A 22,492-nucleotide genomic window follows, 5' to 3' on the forward strand; every position below is an offset into this window, starting at 1 on the left:
TTTTTTAAGTTAAAACTCTTTAATAGTAATATTAATAAGTTCTTTCGCGATATTTATTTATAGCGATTTCGAGACGGCTCTAGCTTTAATAGCGCGAAATTATTAAGATATAAGATATAGAATATATATAATAATAATATCGACGACGATTAAATTAGTTAATCTTTTAAAATTTATAACTTTAAACTCGAATTAAAATCGAAGATATATTACGTTATTTACTTCGATATTATAAATATTATTAAAGTATTTCTAATATATAAATCTTTTAATATAAGTTTATATTATCGATTTATATATTAAAGAAATACTAATAAAGCGAGAGTCTATAGCGAGATATATATCGCGGATTAATAATAGAAAATATAGAATAAGCTATCTAATAGCTCTATCGTTATTTCTATTATTTTAATATTAAATAAAACTTATCTCTTTCGAATATATAGAAATTAATATACTTAATTAATTTATATTATAATTAGAAATCTTTAATAAGATATATAACGCGTATATAATAGATTAAATATAGCGATTTTAAGAATAATATCGATTATTATAAAAAAAGAAGCTAAGATCTAAATCTATTATTATATCTTAAATTTAATAATTAAAAATAACTTCTTATACTCTCGCGATATATTATTTATTAACGAAGTATATTTAATAATTAAAGAATACTTTAAATATAATATTAATATATAATATATAAATGACTTAATTTAAAGATATTATTTAATATTAATTATTATAATATTAGATTATAAGAAATAAATAATAATTATTTTAATCTTAAGTAATAGATACTATTTTATATATATAATCTCACCTATAAAGAGAAAGCGATTATATTTTTTAATTTTATATTTTAAATAAATACTTAAGTATATAGCTAAGTAGCTAAGATTATAAAAGAGATATATTAAAAAAATATCGAAATACTTATAAAATATAATATTCTATAACTATCGTTCTTTTATTAATAATTACTTTATTATCGATATATATTAGCTATAATATTTCGATATTCTATATTTCTTAATAATTAAGAGATTTATAAATTATTTACTTAAATAGTAAATTAAATATATTAAAGCTATAAAGATAGAGAATAAAATAAATAAGCTTCTTAATACTCGCTTTTAAATAATCTCTAATTATATTAATTTAAGATATATTAAATCTTTAAATAAAAAGATATAGTAAATAAAAGAGAATAATTAAATTCTATAGAGGATAATAATAGTTATCTTTATATCGATCTTAATTAAGTTAAATTCGAATACGTTATATATAGATTACGCTATTCTTAATCTTATTATATTAGCGAGATATCGTTTTTATAATAATAATATTATTCGATATCTACTCGCGATCTTAGCTTAAATTAATTTATTAAAAGAGATTTTTCGAGTATATAGATCTTTAGATAAAATAATAAGTAAAGATTATTTTAACTTCTTAAAGTTTTATAGTATTAATTACTTATTTAAAATAATATAATTATTTAATTTATTTAATAGATTAATTATTTAAATAGAAGAAAAGATATATATTAAATTCTTTAAAAAGTATTACGAATTAATAAATAAGTATAATAACTATATTAAATAGATTATATATTATAATATCGTATATTAGAAGATAATTATAATATATAATCTTATTAAATATTAAGATATAGAAATATTATTATTTATAATTAAGAGATTATAAAAGAAAGAGAAGAAGATTAAGGCGAGAACTTCTTTAGATCTTTATATCTAGAATTAATAGGCGAATAATAAAAAGCATAATATTATAAGATAAATCTATTATTATAATAGTCGTTATTAGTAATTAATAAAAGTCGTTACTAAATAGTTAAAGTTAAATATTTTCCTCGAAGTTCTAGTCGTCTTTATTTAAATAGATTAAATAAAATTAAAAAAATATTATCTATTTAAGAGAGATAATAATATTAATATATATAAGGCGAACTATAAATAAATATATCGATATCCGATCTATATTTATTTTAATATTCGATATTAAAAAGCTTTTAAAAAGAATTCTCTAGATATAGCTCGCTTATTTAAAGATATCGTTATTTATAAATCTATTAATTAATTCTTTTAAAAAAGATAATATAGAGATTACGTTTAAGTCTATAAATATAATTAATAGATCTTCAATACTAATAAAATTCTTTTAAAGAAACTAATAGAGAAAGTACTAATTATAATAGAAGTAATAAACCTAGCTTATAGAGATTTTAGATAAAGATCAATTTATTTATAGAGTATTTTTATAGAGATATTTAAGTATTAATATAATAAATAAATTTAGAAATATTATAATATAGTGGAAGTAGAAAAGGCGTAATTATTAATAGCGCGAAATCTAAAAATTCTCGAAAAATAACGATTCTATAGCCTCGTAAGTATCGAGAGAAGTATATATATTATACCCGCGTCGATAAAAGATAAAAAAATTTATTATATTAATAATTTTATTAACTTTAATTAATATAATAGTATTTATAATTTAAATTTTCTAAATAAGAGTTATAGAGTAGTAAAGGAGATTAATATACGCTATATTATAAGATAATAGAGATATCGAGAATCTAAATCTTAGAATATTAGAAATAAAATTAAATATATAATAAGTAAAATTAATCTTAATTACTCTTTTTAATTTAAATATCTTTTTTAATTTAAATATTCTTCTTAATCTAGATATTCTTCTTAATTTAAATAACTTTCGAATTATCTTTAGAATTTATCGAGTAAAGAGAAGTTTTATAATTATAGAATATATATATAAATATTATAATTAGAAAGAGAAGAGAGAGCGAGCTTTTTTCTAATTAAAGAGATATTAATACGCTTTAAAAAGTATCTAATTAAGTATTTCGACGTCGAAGACTACTATTAGATTAATTTATAATTTCTTATAACTTAAAAAACGCTATCGCTTATAATAAGAATTATTATTTAAAGTTCTTTTAAATTATTAATAATTTATATAATAATACTAGAATTAAGATATATTATTTTAAAAATATAATAAATTAGAAGAAAGTTTTAACGTAAGCTATTATAGGGGGTATAAGATAATAAAAATTATTAATAATCTATATAATAATATTAGAATCGAGATATATTATTTTAAAAATATAATAAATTAGAAGAAAGTCTTAATATAAGCTATTATAGAGAATATAAGATAATAAGAATTATTAATAGTCTATACGATAATACTAGAATTAAGATATATTATTTTAAAAATATAATAAATTAGAAGAAAGTCTTAACGTAAGATATTATAGAGGGAGATCTATATATATTATTACTCGCTATATTCTTATATATATAATTATCTAAAAGTCGAAACTTCTAACTTAAGAAAGTCGATTTTAATTTTATAAAAAAAATACCCGATACTTTAACGAGTATTAATATATATAAATTCTAAAGAGATTTAAATATTAAGAGAAGAGATTAATAGAGCTAAGATCGGGTAATAGAGATATAAATATATATTATTAATCTTTATATATATTATATTAACTTTAACGCGGTTATAGCGATAAGAAAGTATATTAATAATAATTTTCCTTCTTAAATAATTAGCGCTTATAAGATATATTATAAATAATAATATTTTTATCTTTAGTAGAAAAGATAGATTACTTAATATAGTAATATAAATTTATATATATAAATCTAATATTTAATAATAGTATTATTAAGTTAAATTAAATCGAATTTATAGTATAACTAAGTCGAGTTAAACTCGACTTATAAAGTTAAATTAATATCGCGAATTATAGAAATAATAAAATATTAATATAAGATAATTATTATTTCTAAAAAAATTATTGAAAAGTATATATAAATTATAAAATTAGAAAAAATATTTAAAAAAAATATAAAAATTTTAAAATAAAAAAAATTATTAAAAAAAATAAAAAAATTTTAAAATTAAAAAAAAATTTTAAAATAATTTTGAAATTTATAGTAATTATTAAATCGGCGGATAGCGTATAAAAAAAAAAAAAAAAATTTAAAAAAAGGAAAATAAAAAAAAAATAAAAAAAAATTTTTTAATTAAAGAAAATTTTTATTAAAAAAAAAAAAAAAAAAAAAAAAATAAAAAATTAAATAAAAAAAAAAAAAAAAAAAAAAAAAAAAAAAAAAAAAAAAAAAAAATAAATTATTATTTAATTTAATAATTATATAGGTAATTAATCCTCTAAGCGAAATAAAAGTATTTAAAAGAACGATATTTAGATTATCTATGGTTTTCACGATAGCCTAAATAATCTATAAATCAAGGGAAAAAGTCCTCGCAAAATACTAAAAATTTTTTTTTATATAATACCATTTTTCGAATTTGTAGTGAAGTCTTATAAAAGGTATTATGAGAAATTTTTCTATTCTCTCCTTTACTTAATATTTATAATATTAAAAACTTAGAAGAAATAATATAACTCTCTTCTTTTTATTTTAAAATTATTATAAATTTCGAATATATAATTAAGTAAGATAAATCGAGTTAATAATCTTCTTACTTAGATATTTAATTATTAATAATTCTTATTATCTAACGATATAGTAGATAATATTAAAATTATTATAAACTTTTAATAAATTATTAATATTAATTTTAATTACGCTATTAAGTCGATAAAAAGCTTAATTAATTTCTTATTATACTTCGTAATCTTCGCTATTAAGAAGATTAATTTTAAGATATAGTTAAATAATATATCGATTTTAAGATTAAGAAGAATAAGATAATAAATTAATAGAATAAGATTTAATAACGCTTAAAGTAAGTTAGTATTAAGATTAAGAAGCTATAAGAATATAATAGAGATCTTCGATAATAGTTAATAGTAATATAATTAAGTATATTTAAAGATTTATAAACTATCTTTAAGATATAAGCGTTAATTCTATTAAAGCTTATCTAAGTTTTACTTTCTACTTATAAAAAGAAAAATTCTATTAAACTATTAAATCCTCTCTTTTTTATTAACGATAAAAATCTTATATAAAAGAATTAATTAATTAAAATAAAGGAAAAGTTATCGAGTAATAAGAATTACTATCTTATCGAGACGTCTTAAATTATTTATCTTCTATTATATATAGATAGAAAAGCGATCTCTTATACTTTAAATAGAAGATATAGAGATATTATAAATTTTCATATATTAGTTAGCGAGGTTATAAACTAGCTAATTAAGATTTATAAAGAAATAAATTATTATAAAAAGATAAGATATAATTATAACTCTCTTTAATAAATAATTTAAACCTTTAATAGATTTTATATAAAACTTATTAGACTCGATTCTATACTTAATTATAATGAAACCTACCTAAGAGATAATTTAGATATTAAACTATAAATATATACTCGACTTTATTTCGTTTTTATAGCCCTTTCTAATTATAAATTTATATCTTTAAAGAATATTAAGAAATATCTTATAAATAATAATAATTTATAGCGCGTAGACTATAAACGATATCTAGCTCTAATTATTAATAAAACGACTTCTAAAACTATCATAATTTGAATAAGAAAGATAATTACCGCTATAACCGAGGATCGTATATCTTTCGCTATTATATCGAGAGCTTATATTCTAAATATCTTTTAGAGTATATTAAAGATAATAATCGATATAGATTCGAGGGATTTAATATATTTTAATTATAGGAAGATAGATTATATAAGATATGACTATGGAGGATAGTACTAAAAGTTCTACACATGCGCTAAATCTCTTAGTATACTTAGCATTTTAATAAATCTAACCTTTTTCTTAAATAGCTTTATTTTTCTAGTAATAATACTTTATATAACTACGTATATACTTATTTACTCGCTTTATAGAGTTATAAAGCCGTATATTACCTCTCTTATAGTCTTTCCTATACTCGTTACCGCCTTTAAAACGAATAACCTCTATAATATATCTCGATATTCGCTTTATTTACTTCTGAATCCTCTTTTATATAAGCTTATAATTCTAGTAATATAGTTATCGTTCCTCGATATCTTTATAAGTTCTTAATATATCTTTTCGAATAGTTTAACGCTTTATTTATAGTTAATAAAGCTTAATTATATTAAGATCCGAAGAGTTATCGTATTAGAGTATTCGAATAATATTTATTAATATATAAACTATTTCCTAATACTTTAATATATAAACTAAAATCTTATCTTCTATAACTATTATATTAAGTCTTTCTCGTTTACACTCCTAAGCGAACTTTAGAAGCTTTAGAATAAGAACTTATGTCTAATAAGAAGAAGAAATGTGAGAAATATAAGCGTATATATCTTTTTCTAGTAGTGATATTAATTAATTCCTCTCTTTTTTTTCTTAATAGTAACTTTCTCAGTCTTAGCAGTGAATTTCCACTCGGGTTTCTTATTAGGAAGATTCCGTAGATCTATTCGTTATATATTAATTTTAAGTTCTTAAGCTTCTTTAACCTTAGCTTTTAGAGTATTATTAATTTTAGCGAGATTCGCGACATATTCTTTCTTTTTAACTATAGTTTTCGCTTTTTAAATATAGTACGACTCCTTCTTATTATATAAGAAACAATCTTAGAATATAAACTTTATAGTATCTACGAAACGACGTCGCATAGTAGATTTAATAAAGACTTTATTAGGTTACCGCCATATACGCACTTTTCTCTATTAAGAATTTAAGATTATACTAATTTTATTACTTTAAATTATCTTTTTTTACTTCTCTATAATTTAATCTTAGTATCGTAAAGCAAATTAATATCGAGCTTTTATTATAATTTCTATAAGAGAGGGTTTTTTAATAGTCTTATAGAGTCGGAAATTATTTCGTTTAAGTATATATAGAATCGTTATTAACGAGAGTCCTTATTTAGTAGCTAATATAAATAAGGTTTTTTTATAATTATAGCGATCTCTTCGTATAGCGGCTATAATAGTACTCTTAACCTCGAGAATAATAATTAAAAGTCGTTTAGATCTCGATATATTATTCACGTATAATAGTAGTAATTTCTAAGACTTACTAGAATCAAATCTTCTATTATAGATTTATTTCTATAGATAATTAATAGTAAAGTAAGAGATTTTAATAATAGTAGTAATAATTTTAGCTATAATGCTAGCTTCGGCTAAAGTAAGTATCTAAAATTTGATATCGTTATTATAATTAATAGCTTAAGCTTTATCTATAAATATTTTAATATAGAGAATATAGAGAGGATTACTTCTTATAGCTATATTAAGAACTTTATATATAATATAAAGTCTTAAGATTCTCCTTCTTTTCTTATAAACTAATACGTTTAGCATTAATATCGTAATTCGATAAATATATTCTTTATATATAGCTGTAACGTCGCTATAACGCGTATATACTCCGTATATATACACTCTGTATATATATATCTCGTATATATAGTATTTTTATCGCTATTAAGTAAAGAGTAGTAATATTAAGAATATTTAAAATATTTAGAATATTTATTAAGTATATTAAGAGATTTAGCGTATATATAGAACTTTTAATATTATTCTCTATATCTAATATAGAGATAGATTAATATTAATAAGAAGGTCTTATAAGAGATAAGAATCTATAAATTTATTATCGATGATGAATATAAGATTAATCTATTGGCTAACGCTTATAAAGCCTCTAAGAATTTAGAAAATAAATAGCCTCTATTAAAGTTACGATAAGAGAAATCTATAATATATATCTATTAGATACTCTTAATAATTCTTTAATACGTCGTTCTTTTAGAATATAAGTTACGCTATTATTATAGAGACGAAAATATTTACTCTAAAATATTTTTATCGATAGTAAATATACTAAGATATATATAGTTATTAATAAATTTCTAATTTATAGAATTTACGAAGAATTACTATTAAAATTAATTCTACTATTAAAATCTAAATCTCCAAAGAATTATAATAACCGAATCGCGAAGAAGCTTATTATCTATTATTTACTTCCAATAATAATAATAAATAATTATTAAGAGAGAATATATTCTATACTTATCGCTCTTCTTATATATAATATAATTTTAGAAAAATCATAGATAAATAAATATAGGATACTTCTTGATATAATAAAAGATAAGATTCTTTTTATATTAGATCGCTATAATTATAACGATAATAAGATCTTAATAATAGAGAATCTCGCTATCTTATTAAATTCGAAATCGAAACCCTCTATCTTATAGACTATTTTAAAGAAAAAACTTTCTTCTTAACCTATATATAACGACGACTTAAACTCTACTATCGACTTAAACGTCTCTAGTAAATTAACTAATAAGAAGAGATTAATATCTACTTCTTAAAATATAAGATAAAAATAAGATATAAATTTATAATCTATTAATATCGCTGAAATTAATATTATATTATACTATTAATTAGCGCGTAATAAAGAAAACCAACTATTTATCCTTATTATAAACGAGATCTATAACTCGTTATTAAAGAAGTTACCTCCTCGAAAGAAATTATATAATTCTTATATATTAATTAATAAGTTATATTCTTATAACTTAGAAAAGAAGTATAAGAGGTGCTGTAAATCGAATTATCTTATTTAAATTAGCGTTATTAAGATTATTAGCTCTAAAGATATTAAACGAAAACTCTCTATCGAGTACTATAACTATTTAAATATTTTCGATAAAACAAAGATAAACGAATTATTATTATACCGCCTTTATAATTATAAACTAGAATTTATAAAGACTAATATTACCGATCTATCGAAGAGTAAAATCTATTTTATATTTAAATATAAGTTAAAATAGATTAAGAAGTATTTAGATGAGTATTTAAAAAAGGGCTTTATAACACCTAGTTATACGCCGTTTATATCCTCTATTCTATTTATTAAAAAATTAAATAGAGATTTATACTTTTATATAAATTATCGAAGACTAAATATTATTATTAAGAGAAATCGATATCTAATTTTATTAATAGATAAGATTCTCGTAAGAATTTAGGGTTATAAATATCTTACTCGATTAGATATTATAGCCGTATTTAATAAATTACATATATACCCCGATAGTAAGAATTTTACTATATTCGTTATCTCTCTCGATATATATAAATATCGAATACTTCTCTTCGATCTTATTAATAACTTAATCACCTATTAGTAATATATAAATAATATTCTATTCGAGTATCTAAACGACTTCTATTAAATCTATCTTAACGATATTCTTATTTATAGTTAATCGAGAAAGAAACACGTTATATATATTTAAAAGATTCTTTAGAAGCTATAAAAGGCCGGATTATAGATAGATATTCTTAAATATAAATTTTATATCTAGAAGACGAAGTTTTTAAGTCTTCTTATTTCGATTAATAACCTTTAAATAAACTTTATTAAAATTTAAGCTATTATTAAATAGTCTATCTCTATTAATTTAAAAAAGATATAAACCTTTATTAGCTTTTATAACTTCTATTATTAATTTATAAGAGACTTCTCGAAAATTATAAAATTAATAGTAAAACTTATAGTTAAGAAAGTAATATTTAATTAATTATCGGTTTATTAGAAAGCCTTTTATTTACTAAAGATAGCTATTACGAAAGCTTCGATTCTATATTATTTCGATAAATCGAAAAACGCTATACTCGAAACGAACTTCTCTAATTACGTTAATAATAGTATTCTATCTTAATATAATAATAACGAAGTCTTATATTCGATAGCTTTTTATAGTAAGAATCTTACTTTAATTAAATATAACTATTAAATCTATAATAAAAAGCTATTAACTATTATTCGCTATTTAAAATATTAGCGTTCTAAACTAAAATATACTAATATTTCTATTAAGATCTTTATAGACTTTAAGAACTTAATATACTTTATTAAAGAAAGAGATTTAAGTCGTCGCTAAGCCCGCTATTTAAATATACTATTCGAATTTAATATTAAAATTATCTATTACTTAGAGCCTTAAAACGTTAAAACTAATATATTTATATATATAGCCGATTCTAAGTTAAATAGCTTAAAGAATAAATACTTAAAGTAATAATATTAGATAATACTTATATCTAATTATTTAAAACTCGATAATAGCGATATCGAGATATATATTATTAATAACTCTATCTTTTATAAAATAGTCTAAGAAAATAAGGTTAATAAGTTATATAATAAGATTTATAAGATAATTATAAAAGATAAAAATAAACTTCGTAAAGTTACATCTGTAAATCTGAAAAGTTTCTTTCCACGTTTCGCCGGGTCGTTTAAGCACGATTTAGTCTATTTAGTGCTTTTCTATTTTAATTCTTTCCCTTTTAACTTCTTAACTTTTTCGCTAGTTTTATTGTTTTAACTTAAAATTTTTATAACTTCAAATTTTCGTATTTTTTAATATACTTTAAGTATTATTCTTATATATATAGCTTATATATATCATTATTATATATATATTATTTCGCTATATTGGTTTTCTTTACTATTTTATTATTCTATTTCGTTTAATTTAGTTGCGTTGTATTTTTATTATCTTATTATGCTTCTTTTGTTTTTTTTTTTATTGTTTACTTACTGCGATTAATAGTTCTAACCGCGATTTGTGTTTATTGATTTCTTCGTGTTTTTATTGTTTCTTCTTTTTTTCTCTTTCTTTTCACTTTTTTTCATGTACGCTTAATAAGTGCTTTATAAAGAATAGAGTACTCTATTATAAGAATTGCTTATAGATATTAAAAGATCTATATATCGACGTTATTCGCGAAGTATATAATTAACTTTTATATAAATATTTTAATATAACTTATATTTATAAGCTACTTAAGTAAGAATATTATTAATAAAATATAAAAGCTATCGTTACTATTTATATTCGAAACTATTACGTCTACTATAGATTTAAAACTTCTTATAATTAGAAATATAGCTTATTATAATCTTTATTAATTTCTTAAAAGCGATAATAGAATATCTTAATAGACTTTGTGATAGGTTTATCTATATTCGATAGATATAACGCTATTTAGATGATAATAGATCGACTTACTAAGAAATATTATTATATTATATACTCTAATATAAATAAAGAAATTATAATCGAAAAGATAATTAATATATTATTTAAGAAGGTCTTTCGCTTATATAATCTATCGATATTAATAATTTCGAATAAAGGCTTTTAATTTATATCGATAATATAAAAAGATTTCTATAAATAACTCGAGATTAAGATTAAATTATTAGTAATCTTTTATTTTAAAATCGATAAATAAATTAAATAGACTAACTAGAATATAAAATACTATCTTCGAATATATTATAACTATATATAGAATAATTAATTTAGATAATTATTTATTATCGAGTTTATCGATAATAATACTACTTTTATAGCGATAAATATTCTATTATTCTTTATAAATAAGAGCTTTTATTCTTAAATAAGTTTTAGCTTAGATATTATTAATTATAATATTACTTATAAGCGCTTTAACGCTATTTAAATAAAAGATATTATCGAGTATATATAGTAAGTTCTTAATTATATCTAGAGTAATATAAATTATATTTAAAAGATTATAGTAATTTAGACTAATAAGCGATACTAGAAAATTACTTTTAAAATAAGTAATATAGTTTTTCTTAGCAGTAAGAATATTACTTTAAATCGATTATTATAGAAGCTAAATAATAAGAGATATAGTTTATTTAAAGTAATAGGTCTTATAGAAAACTTTTATTATTTAAAGTTCTTAATAAACATAAAGATTTATAATATCTTTTATTCTAATTTCTTATCTCTTATATCGATAAACCCCTTATTTAGATAGATTAATTCTTTATCGAAGTATATTACTATCGAGGGCCGAATTAAATAGATAGTAGAGGAGATTATCGCCTTTAAATTTATTAATAATCACCTTAAATATAAGGTGAAATAGAAGAATCTCGATAAAGACCTTAAATAATATAACTCGAATAATAACGAATTCGAGAATTATTAAGATATAATTAATAATTTTTATAAACGATATTTAAAAGTAGTTTACTAGATATACTAATATCTCGAATATCGCATTTTTAAATAAATTAAAATCATCCGATATTTCATAAGAACTTTATTTTTTATATTTATAAACCGATTCCTCAGGCTTATATTATATTATAATAATCTTATATTAAATCTATTAAACTAGCTTCTCTATCTAATATAACCCTTAATATATTTTAAAGATATATTAGATTATACGCGAATCTTATTATTACTATCGCTAAATATAATTAATATCGACTAAATAACTTATTATAAAGTGGTTTACGCTAATATAATTTAATACTAAATTAGAGTTTAGCGGCTATAGCTTAATTCGATTTAAGACCCCTTGACTAATTAAGTTATATTATTTTATTAATATTCTTTACGCTAAGATATCGATTTAAGAATCGCTATTATTCACTAAAGCACTTATAATTACTACTCGCTTATTACCCTATTAATTCCTTTTAAACTAGAATTTCTATACTCGCTATATCTCTAGCTAGCGATAATATTAACTTAAATATTAAGATATAAGCTCTTATTATTTATACTGCTATCGGGGAATATCGTAGTATTAAAAATCTCGAATATTAAAAGTTCTTTATTATTTTATCGATTTTCAAGCGAGCGTTTATATATATTATTTCTACTACTCTTCTACTTATTAATTATAAGAATATGTAAGAATATGATTCTATAAGAGAGAGGGGTAGTGTTATAAGCGTACCCTACATCTCCCTTAATATACTATCTAGCCCTATGACCTATTAGGGCCTAGCGTGTCTTGGCAGAGACATCTGCTACTATCTAATATCTTCTATCTATATAGTTATTCGATATCTAGTTATCTTATTCAATATACCTACATTAATATTACATCTATATCGATTCTAATAAAAAGCTTATATAGAATAAAGATAGTTTTTAAAATAAATTAGCGAAAATTATATTGTTTTATAATATATAGCGATATAAGAGATCGCTAGATAAAGATTTTAGAAGTAAAAATAATTAGTTTATAACTTTTAATAATCTATATAAAGTTGATATTTTTATATATTTTTTAGATTTAACTTATTCGATATAGATTATAATTAAATCTAAGTTTTTAAAGAAATCTATTATAAATAGTATAAAGATAATAACTTTATAATTATCTATCTTAAAATCTTTCTCGAAATCTATTATAAAGTAAATCTCGAGATTTACCTCGTAATCTATCTTATAACTTATTTTATAATCTACCTCGCAATCTATCTTAAGATCTATCTTATAAATTATTTTTATAAAATATATTCTTAATATAACGCGTATATCGAATCTCTTATTTATAAAAATTATAGCTTTTTATATATTAGAGAATATATTAAAGGCTTCGATAGATAATATAAGAAATAGAGATAATAATAATAAGAAGACTAATACGAAGAAGAGAAGTTATAATAATTTTATTATTATTTTAATATCGAGTAGTAATAGAGTTAATTAATTCTATAATAAAAATTAATTATAAATATTAAAGCTAGAGAAGATTAGCTTTAATAAGAGAAAATTAAAAAAGATAAAAAAGATAAAGAAGAATAAGAGTATAGTAATAATAAAATTAAATATACTCTATAAGTAATACTTTTTAATCTATCTATTTAATATATATATAGATAAATCTATTCGAGTAATATTTTTAGATATAAAAATAGATTATTTAGTATATAAGAATATTAAATAATATATATAAAGCTTATATAAAATTTAGAAGAGATAAATTCTAATTATAGCGCTTAAATAAATATAATAATAGATTAATTCGATAAGAAATATACGACTAGCATATCTATCGAACTTATCTATATTCGCGAATATTAAAAAAAAGATTTATATTAACTTTAATAATTTATAACTTAAAACTATCTTTAAATTTAATATTAACGCTATAGATTTTAAAAATATTAATCTAATAGAACTACGTTTTCTAAAATATAAAAGTTAAATCTACTATTATTTATTAAAGGCTTTTATATATATTAATATAATTTTTATTTAAACGCTTTTCTCTAACTTATTACTTATTAATATTTAATTTATCTTTATTATTAAGATATATATAATTCTACTTTATTTAAAAATACGCGATAATATCTTTTAAATATCTTTAATACTCTATATTAGTATATAGAATTTAAAGATTAAAGTATAAATAGCTATTTCGAAAGACTTATATCTTATTCGATATAGAAAAAATAATCTTAAAAGATTAATATTAATAAAGATTTAAATATTTTTATATTAAAGATAAATTTAATAGAAGAGAAAAATAAAGTATTAAATAATATAGAAAATAAGATAATTAATAAGTAATAAGAGGTTTTAGAGAATACTTTTATATAAAGAATAAATATAATATAAGATTATATATACTATATTCTATAAATAAATTTTTATCTATTTATATTTACTTTATAATATTTTATATTATAATTAATATTAAATTATATAGCTATATATAAAAGACTTCGACGAATTATAAATATCGATATTTTTAGCGATATTTACTTTTAAAATATTTTATATAATATTAAAGATAGATTACTCTATTAATAACTTTTTATTACTTCTTTAATTATATAAATACTTCTAACTTATAATAAGAGAGTTAATATATAATAATTATATGATCGTAATATAATTTAGATTAAATTAATATAACTACTATATAATCGTTATATAGCGGTTTTATAATAATTATATAACTATTTTCGTTATATAACCGTTATATAACGAGTATAGAACGATTATAAATCTTCGTAGATGGCTAGAATAGTATTTAAAAGCCTCGATACTCTTTCTATTTTCTCTATCGAGGTTTTTTATAGATTTAACGAGGTCGGGTAAATAATTAATCTCGAATTTAAAGTGTGGATTTAGAAATTAATATATATAGAATATAATATATTAGAGTTTAGAAAATTAGCTTTTAAAGCTATCGAAAAGTATTATAATATTAATCTCTTTAGCTATCGCATATATATCGCGTATTATTAAAACTAGTAATTATTAGCTATTATTAGCTATCTATTTTATATATATAAATATCTATATATTCCATAAATTAATAATTAGTCTTTTAGTCTTTTAATCAATTTCTAATATATCTAATATTCTACTTTTAATAATATCTAATTAAGATATCGAATTTATTAAATATATAATTAAGATATCGAATTTATTAAGTATATTAAATATATAATTATATTACTATAGAATTATATTACTATAGAATTATATTATATTATTAAAATCTTCTAAATCTTATTAACTTTTATTATATTAAAATACTTAATTTTATTAAAACTAAAATTATTTTATATTAATTTTAATTTTAAAATTATATTTTAATTATTAGATTAATAGCTATTAAATAATAATAGCTAGATATTAATATTAATAGTTTAATTATATTTTAAGATATTTTAAAATTAATATTACTATCTCTTAATACTTTTATAAATTTATTAAGATTAAGATAATAAGAATATCTTATTAATATCAATTTCTAGATTTTTTAGAAATCTCTTAAAAAGGAGAGTTAAGACTTTATTATCGAATTTTTTATTTATAATTATTTATATTCTACTATCGTAATTAAAGAGTTAGAATAAATTTTAAAGTTTTATAATAATTAATAGTAACATAGATATTCTAGATTTAAATTTTTAAATAAAAAAAATTAATCTCTTTTTAAAAAGAAGATTTACATATTTATAATAATTATATTTTATATAGTTTTATTAGAAATTAGTCTATATCTATAATTTATTTCAATTATATTATCTATATCTATTATAGCTTTATATATATAAATTTTTTTATTTTTTATATAAGAATTTAAAGTTTAAAGATAATAATTATCTTATATTAAGAAAGTTAGTATTAAAATATAAGATAGAATACTTAGTTATATTAACTATAGAGTTCTATAAAAGAAAAGAGCGATTAGATATAAATATATTAAGGTATATTATATAATATAATTATATAACGAGTAAAGGCCTATGAATTAAATTTATAATTATTTTTTAATTAGGGCTATCGAGTAAATAGGTGAGCGATCTTTAATAAGCGATCTTTGGTGAGCGAACTTTGGTGAGCGATATTTGAATTCCTTGCGCTTTAATGATTATAAGACAAATTTTTTAAACTCTTAAAAATTCGGAAAGCGCAAATAGCGCTTTAAAATTAAAATTAAAAAATTCAAAATTCTAATAGAAAATAAAAAGTTATTACTATTATAAGTAACGTATATCTATAATTTAATAAGAAAAGCGCGGGAGGGCGAGATTTTGATAGTTGCGAACGCTAATTTATTTATTCGCGATAATTTAGCTAATCTAATCAAAGAGCGTAGTAACCTTAAATTTATAATTGGCTATATATATAAATTTAAGATTTTTAAGCTTAGCTTTATCTTATTCTTTTATATATACTAATTACTAAGACGCTAAGAGTTATATAATCTAAATTCTAATATTTCTCTTTATATATATTCTTATATACGCGCAATCTAATTTTCTAAGAATCTTACGTTATTATAATAATAATAGTAATATCTATATAGTAGTAGCCACTATATAATATCTTACTACTAGAAACTAATAGAGTTCTTTACTAATACTAGACTAATTCGAAGTCGAGAATTCTTATACTTCTTTAAGTATCTAAAGTAAAAAATTCTTATACTTCTTTAAGATATAAGAAGTAAAGAATCTTCGTGCTTTTTTATCTTTCGCTTCTTTATCTTCCGCTATATCTATATACTTATTAAGCTAGCTTTCTATAATATAGTTATTTAAATCTAATAACTACGAGATTTTATTATCTTCGATTATTAAATAAGTACTCTTATTAATAAAATTACTCGAAGGATTATCTAATATTTTATTAAGAATATCTTTAAATCTACTAGATTAGTATTATTATTATTAAAAGATTAATAAGTATAATCTTATTTTTTATTACTCGATTCGCTTTCTTAGTAGACTTAGTCACAAGATTAAATAATCGATCATACTACCCTAAGAACGGCACTTCATTTCTTTTAAAGATCTACGACTTAGAAATATCATCTCTTCGATCCCCTATCTACTAGCAATACTTTAGAAGCAGAAAGATATACCCCTCCAGATCAAGCTGCAGATGCCTCGCCCACTAGATCTCCAAGCAGCAATCCTCAACTCACTACTAAGTCCGGCGATCCACAACGTCTTTCTTAGGAAACGTCTTTGTTGAAATTCGGATCACGTGACTCTTGGCGTCTTGGCGGTCACGTGACTACGTCACGTGATACGCCTTAGTGCGCTCGTATTAAGTCGCTCTTTTCTTTTATAGAACTCTATAGTTAATATAACTAAGTGTTCTATCTTTATATTTTAATAGGTTATAAACTCGAGCTATATTCGATAACTATTTTAGTAATAATATAACCTACCGCTATAGCTGCGGTTATCTTTAGATATTTATATTTATTATAATAAAGGTAATTATAACTATAAAAGACTTTATTAACTTTCTTAATATAAGAAATTTTTATTTTAAAATAGTTATTCTAAGTTTAAATAGTTATAATTCGTTTATAATTTAAAAGTTAAGAATTATCGCTTAAGCGCTTTCGCTTTTTATTTAAGATAATATAAAGCGAGCCGAGATATATTATATCTAGTTAAGACTATCGAAGTCGCTATATAACTAATTAAATTATATTATCGCTAAAATCTTTAGAATATTATTAGTTTTTCTATATGAAATACGCTAAATAAAGGGGTAATACGCCTTTATTTATATATTATAAATATTAAAGAATTAGATAGCGAGTATTTAGACTTTATATTTATCTAATTACAAAATATTCGTAATAAAGACTAGAAACTAGTTATCTTAGCTACCGCTAAGAGAAGTATAATTTAAAAGAAAATAACTTTAGCTTCGGCGCTAATTACGTAGTTCTTAATTATCGCTAATAGAGATATATTAATTAAAAAAATAAGAATTTTAATCTTAAAAGCGAAAGGGGAAAGAAACCCCTATCATTATAAAGAAGCCTCGGCGCGAGTACTCGTCTTAGAGATAAAATACCTTAATAGTAAGTAAATAACCTTATAATCGATCTCGGTCTCGAACTTTAATTAAGTTAATTTTAGAGAAGATAAATAAAGCTTTTAGTTATTAAGATAGTTAATATAACTTTAATAATATAATACTATATCTATATATAAAAGATAGATTTCTATTATTATAACGTTTTTAAACTATTTTAATATCTCTAATATTTATTAATTATTTAACTTCTTAATAGAATATTATTCGCTATTTTAAGTATTAATAGATAATAAATCTTCGTAAATAAAGATTTAAGCTATATCGAGCTAATCTTAAAGCTTAATAAGATTTTTCTTATACGCTTAAATCTCTAGCGTATTACGAGGAATATTTTAATAGCGAGAGTAAGTATATATTAAGCTCTCTTATTAATTTTAATTCGATATTAAAATAATTAACCTCTAAATCTCTATTAAAGTTAATCTTTAATAACAATTTTTTTAGCTTTTAAACGCGCTCGATTTCGCTAATATCGTCTACTTTAATTATTTCTTTAAGCCTTATTAATATATAGGCTTTATTCTTAAGCTTAGATTTTAATAAAGCGAGCTTATCTAGTTTATCTAATTTATTCTCTAATAAAAAGAGCTTATTAAGCCTCTAAGTATTATATCTTTTAAGAAATCTAAAATCTCGGCCTCTTTAAGTCGCCTCGATAATATCGATAAGCTTAAAGATATCTTTAATTATTAAATCTAAAAGTAATAATTTAAAAATAAATTAAAACTATTTAGGCTATAGCGCTATATTAAAAAAAATTATATAAAGCTAATTATTAATATTATTATTATTAAAGTCTAGATTAATAGCTAGCTATAGATATAAGATTAAATCTATATTATATTAAAATCGCGTTATAAAAAGAATTTATATTCTAAAATTAAGAATAAGATTAATATTAAAGAAGTCTAGAAGATTTTAAATAAGTTTAAATCTCGAGATTTAAGTATTCTTAATTTTACTTTTAGAAAGATAAATAACGTTACTTTTACGAGTTATAATAACGACTCTTAATTCTATATCGATAGATTTATAAAGATTCTAAACGAGTTCGATAACTTATCCTCAAAACTAAAGTTCGATAAAAATTAAAAGATTTATCGCTTTTACTTAGGCTTAGATTTTCTATATAATTTATACTATAAATAATATAATTAAAATTATAATATTTTTAAAAATAATAATATTATAAAGTTCGATCTAAATTATATAATTACTCGATTTATTAATATTATAATTAATCTTATTAACTCGATTAATATTAAAGTTTATATACTAGTTACGCTAGTTAATAGATTTTTTATATATAACTTATAAAGCGTTATTATATTAATTATTATCGGCGGAGCTATTAAGTATAGAATTTAATAAGAGATTTATATTAGTAACTCTCGCACTTATACTTAAATTTATAAATATTATAATTATTATAAAAAGAACTAATATAACGATATCGAATATATCTTTCTATATCTCGAATTTAAGAAATAGAATAATAATAGTAGTAAAGGAGATTATAATAATTATAGCGATTATAGTAATAAAGATAATAATAAAAATAGTAATAATAATAATTTCTCTAGCTCGGGTAATAAAGATAAAGATAAAAATATCTAAAATAATAAGTCTACTATCGATTATTAGCTTAATAATATTAAGGCTACTATAGTATATACTTAATTAGCGATAATATATAGTTTTATAATATATATTAATTTTAACTTAAAGAATATTATATACTTTATCGCTAATTCTTAATTCTTATAAAATTAAATTTATTATTTCTTTATTAAAAAGGGCCTAAAGACTATAGCTTAAACTTCTTCGATATTTATAATCGCTATACTATTATACTTATAATTTATTAATAATATCTATACTTAGTATATTACTTATAACTTCTTAATCTTTTAAATCTTTATTTTATTTAAATTATATTATTTAATTAATAAAATTAATAACTTAGCTATAGCTATCGACTTTAAATATATTAAATTTAAATATAAAGATCTCGAAAATAAATAAATCTTATATATAAAAGATATCTAATATATTCTTAATAGTAGTTTTAATCTAATTTCTTAAAAGTAACTTAAAGATTAAAACTATTCGCTTTAGCTTATACTTAAGAATATTAAAATAAAAGAATATAATATTATTTTTAGACGCTAGCGTAATTATCTTTATACGCTAGATATATAATTAAAAATCTTTATATACTTAATAATTATTAATAAAGATATTTCTATTTATAATAAATCTATTATATCTATATCTATATCTAAATCTAAATCTTTATTCTTATTCGCTAATATTCTAAATTCTTAAATTAATAAAAAAATCTTATATATATAATACGCTTATTATAATCACTTAAGATATTAGAATCTAAAGAAATTAGTTAAAATATATATTGAAATAAACTTATCTATTTTATCTTCTAGAGAACGTGTGCGAATTATATAGTATTATTAATATAAAAATTAAATTATATAAGCGTTATATAACGCTAGGCCGCTAAGAGAATAATTTAATTTATAGTAATCTCTAAGAGTTTTTTCTTATTTCTTATAATAATTATAAATAGATAATAACCTTTCTAGACGATAAAATACTTCGTTTCGCTATATTCTTATTTTCTAATAAAAATAATCCTATAATCCTTATAATATTTAAGTTTTTTCTAAATTAAGTCGAATATAAAAATTATATTTATATTAGATTTCGTAATAACTATAGTTTCGAGTATAATAATTATAATATATATACTTTTCGACTTATTAAAGAAATTATTTAAGAAAATATTATATTTAATAATTCTTAAATAAATAGTAAATTTAAATATCTTAGCTAAATAATATAAAGTAAGATTAGCATTATATTTAAAGAGAGTAAGTTATTATAAAAGTACTAATCGGAATTCGCGTAGGCTTCTAATTATCTACGTAATTTATAATCGATATTAAAAAGGAATATTATTCTTTATAAGGCCTTTATAAATTATTTATCTAATATTTTATATCTTTAAATTATTAAATAGACTAATTTCTATTAAATATATCTATTAAATATCGATTAGATTAAATATAAAAATTATATCTATAAGAGGCGTTTAATTAGCTATAAAATTAATCGATTTTATTATATATTAATATTAAATAGTAAAATTTAGATCTATTTAAATATAATTTAAATTAATAACGTCTCTTTTAAGCTTACTCTATTTAAGCTTAATTTCGCTAAAAAAAGAAAGGTTAATAATTAAAATCTATTTAAGAATAGAAATAAGCGCTATATAGATATATTATAAAAGGCTATACGCGAGTTATTAATTATCTCTTTAATATTAATTTTAGAGAAGAGAGCCTCGAAAAGAATAAGATAAAAAATATTTATCGAAGTAATAATTATTCTAATTAAAGTCGTTAGAGAATTTATTATTATCGTATAAATCTTCGTTAGAGAAGTATCTTCGTAGATATCTTCGTAGTAAGTATCTCCGTAGATATCGCTATAGATATCTTTATAGATATATTTAGAGGGGATAAAGTCGAAATTATCTAAAATCTTAAGCGAAAATACGCTTATAGAATTTATTTTAATAACTTTATAAGTCTTAGTAAGGCTTATAACTAGATCTATAATTAATTAATAGCCTCTCTTAGAATAGTCTAGGCGATATAAAATCCTTAAAGCTTATCGCGATTTTTCGCTAAATTTACTCGCTCTTTTAATTAAAGCTAACGCTTTTAAATTATTTAAATTTTAAATATATCGAGAGATAATAGCGAATAGATATTAAAAAATAAAATAAAAACTTATTATATAGAAAGAAGTTAACTTTCTTATAGCTAACGATATTTAAATCTTAATAAATTTATTTTTAAATACGTATACTCTAGGCGATAAATAGATTTATAAACTTAAGCGAGATCTTATTAGAAAGATTATACGATATAAAGCTTAATAAATAATTTATAATTTTAAATAGCGCGAAGGCGTAAACTTTAATAAGATTTTCGCTTTTATAATTAAGTTTATAAATTATAAAGCGATCTTTATTTTAGCGATAGCCCTCGATTAAAAATTAAAGTAAATAGATATTAAAATTACTTTTCTCTATAATAATATAAAGGAAATTATCTATATAATATAATCTACGGGCTTTAGAATTAATAATAAGTATAAGATATATAAGCTAAAGAAGGCGCTATACGATTTAAAGTAATTCTTAAGAGTCTAATATA

This window comes from Letharia columbiana (genome assembly GCF_014066305.1).
Source record: "Letharia columbiana isolate WasteWater2 chromosome Unknown Sc0000001_s0, whole genome shotgun sequence".
Lineage (NCBI taxonomy): Eukaryota > Fungi > Ascomycota > Lecanoromycetes > Lecanorales > Parmeliaceae > Letharia > Letharia columbiana.